Source organism: Bos grunniens, chromosome 9 (genome assembly GCF_055505025.1).
Source record: "Bos grunniens cultivar Pamir isolate PY7600 chromosome 9, Bosgru_T2T1.0, whole genome shotgun sequence".
Classification (NCBI taxonomy): domain Eukaryota; kingdom Metazoa; phylum Chordata; class Mammalia; order Artiodactyla; family Bovidae; genus Bos; species Bos grunniens.
Genome location: NC_141173.1, coordinates 73,479,865 through 73,487,913, shown reverse-complemented (window position 1 = coordinate 73,487,913; position 8,049 = coordinate 73,479,865). Strand labels below are relative to the sequence as shown.

The window sequence follows — 8,049 nt, the reverse complement described above, 5'->3', positions numbered from 1 at the left end:
AGATGCTCCAGGAAGGAAGGGTATTTTCATATTTTGGAATATAATGTCAGGATTTCCCAGCCAGTAGCATGGCTTTGCTTTTCCTAGATAATTAGTTTTCATAATGATTCCTAATATGAATTTACTTATTTAATGGGAATACAATATGCAATTCTGTGTTTCTTATTAATACTCTAAGGAGCAATAATGATCAAAGCTCAGAAAGCTTATTAATGCAGTTAAATGCATTAAAAAGCCTTAGTAAAGACTATGCACTATTGATCCCGCTTATAGTCTTGGCTTTTGCAGAGGGTCCATTAAGGCACAGCGTGTTATCAATGCAAATTAGTCCCCAGGGAGCTGTTCTCCTCTGTCTTAAAATGAGGTGGCATGAAACTGAAGCTGAAATATTCTGAAAATTACTGAATAATTATAGCCCTTTTCCCCATGTTTTATATAATCTACTTGTACAGCATTTTTAATATTTAGTGTCTCATGCAAATAGCAGTTTCCAAATTGGATAATAGGGTATAATAAAAGAGACTTTTCCATAATATCTCAAAATATTATTTTATCTTCCTCCCCAGGGTCCCAATGAAGATAAATAATAGACACCGGGCCATGTTTCATACAAATAAAGTTTATATTATTGAATCCTTGTGATCCAACATTTTGTTGATCAAAATTCTTCTAAACTATTCACCTATATAAAGACCCCCCTCATAATTATTATAATTTTTTCCCTGATGAGCAGCCCATCAAAAATATTTTAAGTATTTTCTGCTTGAGAGGATTAAATAAGGTTTGTTTTTTCTTTTCTCAGTAAGTGTTTTAAATTGCAGTGAAATTTACATAATATAAAATTAGCATTGTAAAACTTACAATTCCATGGTATTTAGTGCATTCACAATGTTATGCAATTGCCACCTCTGGTTCCAAAATAGTCTCATCATTTCTCAAAAGAAAACTTCCATACACTTTAAGCAGTTATCCCCTATTCCGCCCAACCCCTACCCTGTCCCCAGCCCCTCATGACCACCAACGTTTGACGACTTTAAAGCTGCTTGCAACCCATTAGAGAAAGGAATTTCTGTTTTTACCCTGGGAGCTAGGAGTGACCTGGAGTACTCACTGAATATGGAGATTCCTGAGCCTCTATACAAAGATTCCAACACAAGCAGTCCTCTGGCCATTTCTTTAGTCCTCTCAACCCACTAGGGAGCTTTCTCTACTCCTAATAAATACAGTCAGCCTAACAGGGTGATGGAAGTGTGAAGAGCCCTTTGACAACTGTCTTCTGATGGAAATGCCACAGCAGGGTGCAGGGGGTGCAGGCCAGGGCAGGGGAGGGTTTGGAGAGCAATGCAGGATGTCTACACAGCTGTCCTTCAGTATCCAAGAGAAGCAGTTCCTGGACCCCATGGAGACCATCCATGGATGCCCAGATCTCTCAAATAAAATGATGTAGTGCAGCCAGCCCTCCGTATTCATGGATACCCAGAGTCAACTGTGTGCTGGAGTAGAGACTTGTGTAGTGAGGAAGCTTCTACTGGACTGTCCTACTGAGAAGAAAAGTTATTTGGAAGAGGGAGGAGGAGAAGAAGGAAGGAAGGAAGGGAACAAAGAGGCAGGTAAGGAGGTAGCTATGGCCTTCAGGGTACCTGTGATCAATTTTTGACACAAGATGAGCTGTTGCTCCCTTTTCATCAGGGAGGAAGTTTATACCGGTTTGTCTTCAGGTGTAAACACAGGCAGTGTGTGCATTTGGTGGTGGGGGTCAACAGTGCTTCTTCACTGATGTTTTCAGCTTTCTCGCCACAGCCTTATACATGATTCATCACTGAGAGTGGGTGGAGGGTGTGTGGGAGTGTGCGTCTCCTCCTTAGAGAAGGGAAAAGGCATGAAGTTGCAGAGAATGAGAGCAAGCTTTCTGGAGAAGCTGAGCAGGTTTGCAGGGCTGTGCTGAGGGCTGTGATTATGAATGTGCAGTGATTCCAGTTCTGCTGGTTGCTGCATTTTCTCAGCAGGGCCATCTCCCCAGTGTCGTCAGGCAAAGCCAGCGTGGAAGTTTATCTGCGGTTCAGGTTTGCCTGGAAGAGAGGGGGTTGAGGGCATGAAGGTATTTGCAGGGGAAAACAATTCCAACTATCTCAAGAATACAGAGAACTTAAAAGAAAATGATTTCATCATGGGTGATAATGCTAGGAACTGATAAAATATTTTCCCTGTCCTCACGTGTAGCTCTTTCTCTACTCTGTTCCCTGCCCAGACATATCACAAATATTCCTTTTCCAGACGGTAAAATCTTGATGACCTTTAAAAAATATACTTATCATGAAAAGACAATTTATGTAAGAGCTAAAGCAATTTGATAACATGAAAAATGCTTCAAACTCACTAGTAAAGAAATGACAATTTATTTGCAACTAGCTTTGTGTCTTACAACAGAGATGTATTTGTTTTTCAATGTCCAGCCTCCCGATCACACATTTTACAATGTGTGAACCCTCCTTCCTTCCCGGTAGGCAGGAAGAATTTCCATTTCCCTTGATTCAGGTTTCCACAGGGAGAGAGTGCCACCAGGACTATTTCTGATTTTTCTTCCTACTTCCTCCTTCTCCTCCCTAAGCAGGCGGATCAAGTGACTTATTTGACAAAACTGAACTTTCTCACCTTCAGACTCTTTTTTTTCTCTTGCCTGCTTTTTTGTGAGACAACCTATCTGAAAAATACATATGTCCTCATCTGTTCTATGTCTTATGGCAATAGGTCTGCCCCTGGTGGGGACGAGGAGTAGCCTAGCTGTATCCTGTGATCAAGTCAATGTATCTGTGTAACTCGGGTCTCATGAATTAGCAAATCCAGTTGGCCACTGATGTAAAATCATATTTTCTAAATGTATTCAAAATAAAGTAAATAATGGGTTAAATAAAAAAATTAAAAAAGGAAACACCTAAAGTACTTTAGCTTGTTGCCAAGAATAGAGGTTCCCAAGTATCTGTTCATGGAGCTTGTTAGTGTCTCAGTAATTTCTTCCTGACATGCCTGAGCCCAGAAAAATACCTTATTAAGTTCTATTTATTAAGTAGGTAGGTCCAAACAACTGAGTAAGTCCTTATGTCCTAACAATGCACTAGATGTTTAGGGGGAAAAAAGCATAATTTGAGAGGAGAAATAATCACTATTTCCTTCTTAAACAGTCACAACTACTTACTGATAGGATGTGTGTGCCTACTTGTTGGGTCCTACACAGCTTCTGAAATCTTAGAATCAGATAAAATTCCTTTTAGCTCAACAATTTTTTAAAAAGAGCTTTGCACAGATACGTCATCAAAAGAAGTGTAATGTGATCTCATTTTGAAGCCGTGAACTCCCTTGAGCCATTGGTTCACGTGCTATTTGGTAGGTGTTGAGTGTCACTGTTTTCCTCAGAAGTTTGCATCATTCCTTGGCGTCTCTGTGAATTTCTTGGGGTGACCCAGGGAGCTGTCGTATAGAGTTTGGAACCACGGACCTGGAGATGAGAATCTTGTTTCAAGTTTGGCACTCACACTATTGTGCCCTCCTGCTCCCCCACCCTCATCATCATGGGAAAAAATGATGCTGATACTGAACACAGACAAAGGTCACAGGAAGTAAAACAGGCCCAGCATCTCAGTCAGAAAGACAGAGAACTTCAACCTTATGAAGATGATAAGCAAGGTCTAGCATCACATCCCAGACCAGACCATGAGGGCCAAGAATGATGTGGAACGAACAAAAAGAGAGTCACACTGAGTTAGAATTATTGGTTCAAGGCCCCGATTACAAGTGTTGTCCAGTTCCTTAGAGAGAGGCTAAGAAGACTCTGTTCCCTTGGATACCTTTGTACACCCATCTGATCTAAATCCGAAGGGCAAGAACATTGAAAGGAAAGAACATGAGTGTTGGGGATAAATGCACCAGGTTTCAAAAGTTTTCTCACTTACAAGTTTGTGGTCTTGAGCAAGTAGTTGTTGTTGAGTTTGGTAAGAAAGTTATGATACCATCCACCTCAATAGAAGTTGAGGATTGAATGCAGTAATATATAAAGTCTGTCTCACACATTCAACTCTTATTGCATGGTGATTATTCTGATATTATTGTTATTGCTTTTCTGAAGGAAACATAAAAGAAAATTCTTCTTGGACAAAGTTAACTATTAAGAGAAATAAAAATGACCACTAATTTTCATGAGAAAAAGAATATAGGTATATAGGTATAATATGTATGTGTACGTATAACTGAATCACTTTGCTGTACACCTGAAACATTGTAAATCAGCTATACTTTAAAAAAAAATTTTTTTAAACGATGGGGCCCAGGAGTTGTGTCAGTATATGAATGTTGCCTATGGCACTTAGCATCACAGTGTACCAACAATGCAGGAGAAAAGGTTTTTGAAACATGTGAAACCAAAAATTAGTCTATGGAAAATTCTCCAATCAGCAAGACATTTAAAATCTTAAGTGGAATATTTATTTCTCATGACATCTAATCAAATTGGAAATTCTCTCCTGTCAAGAACATGCTTGAAACTCAGCCATATGTATGACTGAGCCGCTTCACTGTTCACCTGAAACTATCACAATATTTGTTAATAAATTATACCCCAATTCAAAAAAATAAGAAATTTAAAGCTTAAAAAAAGAGGAAAAAAAAATAAAATTCATATGAAAATTCAAAAAAAGAACATGCATAAAAAAGTAAATGAAACATATTTCTTTGCTTTTTTTGTAATAGTTATGAGAATAGAATTAATCAGAATTCCTTCTATAAAACACAAATATTTAACAATATTACAGAAAACTTCTGTGAGAAATTGAGTGTCTGATTCATCCCAATCATCAATAATAAGAAATAAATTTCAATCAAACATAGTAGCAGACTGAATTACTTTCTATTTTCTTCATGAAAAATTATTTTTAAAAGCTATTATCACATGAAGAGAAAAGTCAGGAGTACATAGCCATAATATAAGATAATATTAAAGAGGTATGCCAAAGCAATTCATTAATTGTAAATATTACATTGTTTTTCTGGATTATGTGATGTTTATGGTATATGATATATTTTTAAAGTGCAATTTGTTGAGATTTTTTAAAAATTCAAAATAAATATTTAATTCATAACCACCATTGTATACTTTTTCTTAAAGGTGATATGCTAAATTTGTACAATCTAATTACTTACCAAAACGTTGATCCATCCCCAAGGTGAAAAATTTCCTTAGAAAAACATCTTTACTACAAAGTCTCCTCCTAGAAGGGTAAATACAATGGAAACCAACACCTCAGTCTCTGGCAACCTTTACTCCAAAACAATGTGCAAACATGTTATGAAATAACTTTCCAGAGAAGTCACCACCCATGGCCCACCAGTGAACCAGACCCAAGAAGAGGCCTCAGGGACACTAGGAGGAGGTGACATAGCCCAGATTCAGGGCGGGTGCTTGCCCCAAGGACCCAGCATTCCACAAGCAACACCGATTTTTACTCTCCCTACACTAAGCAACTCAGAAGGTAATTTTAAGACAGTTTCTTAAAAAAAGAAACAAGTTCACTTCCTTGAAATATGCTCTCTATGTAAAAACAAAGAACTGCAGTTGTCTAGCAGCTGTTACCTAGTGATACGTAAGTACATAGGTGTGACTAACAAATGTATAAATGTAATAAGTAGGTAGGTTGGGGATGGATGGGTGGTTGGATGGATAGATGGATGGCTAGATGAAAGAAAGAAAGAGGGAGGGAGGAAGTAAGAGGAGAAGGGAAGAAGGGAGGAAGAAAGGAAGCAAGGGAGAAAAGGAAAGAAAAGAAAGAAATGGAATGAGAGAGAACTTGGGCAGATGTTAAATGTCTTTGTCTTTAAATGTGGAATTCAATATTTTCCCCAAATACATCCTAATTCCCTAGGTCTTCTGATAGGCCTTCCAACTGTACCATGTACCTCAAATATTCCTCCTTCATTAGCTGACTTTGGGGTTAGAGAAATTCACTTAGATGCTCTCAGAACACAAGTGAAAGTCACTCAGTCATGTCCAACTCTTTGAGACCCCATGGACTATATAGATTGCATGGCTCCTCTGTCCATGGAATTGTCCAGGCAAGAATACTGGAGTGGGTAGCCTTTCCCTTCTCCAGGGAACTTCTCAACTCAGGGATTGAACCCAGGTGTCCCGTACTGAAGGCAGCTTCTTTACCATCCGAGCCACCAGAGAAGGCCCTCAGAACACAAACAACTGCTCTAAACCTTTGCCTACTTCACAAAATGACATAAAGCCTGTAGGACGGCGTCACAGTCCCAGAAGTTACTGTGACTGTCACTCAACTGACACAAGTAAAAGCTTTGGAAAGAGGAAGGAGAAAAGGTTCACGGGAGAGGGTGGAGAGATGTGAAGAACAAGGACGTGTGACAGTGGCAGAGAAGGACAAAGATAGTGAGCACAGTCAAAACAGCCATGGCTGAGTTTGGAAAAGTCCAGGGGAGATGCTGGTGAAATAACTGGGATGAGTGGCCACTGTCAACCTAACCTCCGAGGCCAGGGCCCCAGGGAATTCCATCTTGACTTCAAAACCCATACCATCATCGAGAGAATTTCTAGAAGCTGAAGCCAGAGGCAGTATGGAACAATCTGTCTCAGTGCTCTTTGATTTAGGGTATTTTAATTACCTGGGTGAAAGAATGTGATTAGTATACGTTGACCTCACAGATAAGTAAGCAAATACCTCAGTTTCATTCTCTATGTTCAGTTTCCTGAAGGGTCTTTCAACTGGTGGAATCCAGGCAGAAGTCAGCAGATAAGGGTGCCCGCTCATGTAATCCATACAGCTGGGTCTTGCAGGGCCCAGGGCAGACAGAGAAAGGCAGAGGGTAGATCTGACGGAATAACTGAAAATGTCTAACACACCAACTTTATTAAGCCGGCAAGGAAGGCAGCCTAAGATTGAAGACGGCACTATAGAAGTCAGATCAGAGACAAAGACAGATCAGACCTGGCGACTGATGACAAGCAGCTCTGAAGTCCTCCCTGTCTCTGGGATTTCTGCTCTGTAAGACAAGTTTCCACATTGCTCAAACCTGTTGAACTCATACGAGCTGTAACTTGCTACAGAAACTATCTTGACTCAGTGCTTTTACAAACTGCAAGTGGTAACCCGTTAGCAGGTGGTGAAATCAGTTTAGTAGGTTAAAAACACCCCTTTTAAAAAATGGAAAGGAAAACAGAATGACTAGACTGGAATATCTGAGAAGACATCACACAATAAAAGAACAAGTATCTTTTCATGAAACTTATTTCAGTCATGGTGCTGGAAAAGATTCTTGAAAGTCTCTTGGACTGCAAGGAGATCCAGCCAGTCCATCCTAAATCAGTCCTGAATATTCATTGGAAGGACTGATGCTGAAGCTGAAGCTCCAATACTTTGGCCACCTGATGTAAATAACTGACTCATTGGAAGCCCCTGATGCTGGGAAAGATTGAAGGCCGAAGGAGAAGGGGATGACAGAGGATGAGATGGTTGGATGGCATCACCGACTCAATGGACATGAGTTTGAGTAAGCTCTGGGAGTTGGTGATGGACATGCTATAGTCCATGGGGTCGCAAAGAGTCAGACATAACTGAGTGACTGAACTGATTTCAGTCGGGTATGTGTTCATACACATATATGCTTTATACTAGACATGTAAAATGTATATCTCTGTCGTGTCCAACTCTTTGTGATCCCATGGACTGTAGCCCACCGGGCTTCCTCTGTCCATGGGATTCTCCAGGCAAGAATACTGGAGTGGGTTGCATTTCCTCCTCCAGAGGATCCTCCCAACCCAGAGATCAGATCCGTATCTCCTGCATCTCCTGCTTCGCAGACAGATTCTTAACTACTGAGCCACCTGGGAAGCTCATATCTTATTGTGAGTCATGGTTTAAAAAAACGTTTGAAAGTCACTCTGCTAACTGAAAAAACAAGTTTTTTCCTTCAGAAGTTTCTTCTCAGGCACATTATCCATTCAGGAAATTGCCTTAACATTGAAAACCTGCAGGGCATCTTCAAGAG

The 8,049-nt window shown here is 40.0% G+C and overlaps 1 long non-coding RNA gene across 3 annotated transcripts; it reads right to left on the bottom strand.

The window, feature by feature from the left end:
- Positions 1-599: 599 nt before the first annotated feature.
- LOC147366170 (uncharacterized) lies at positions 600-7,041 on the bottom strand. 3 transcript variants are annotated; one of them, XR_015133211.1, is made up of 5 exons: positions 6,723-7,032; positions 5,191-5,258; positions 3,948-4,114; positions 3,194-3,493; positions 600-2,069 (listed from the first exon to the last, which is right to left on the bottom strand). It is a non-coding gene; the product is annotated as an uncharacterized LOC147366170 (long non-coding RNA). The 3 variants fall into 3 exon arrangements; XR_015133212.1 differs by lacking the exon at positions 6,723-7,032 and having other exon boundaries at positions 5,191-5,599; XR_015133210.1 differs by lacking the exons at positions 3,194-3,493; positions 3,948-4,114 and having other exon boundaries at positions 6,723-7,041.
- Between the last annotated feature and the right edge of the window lie 1,008 nt (positions 7,042-8,049).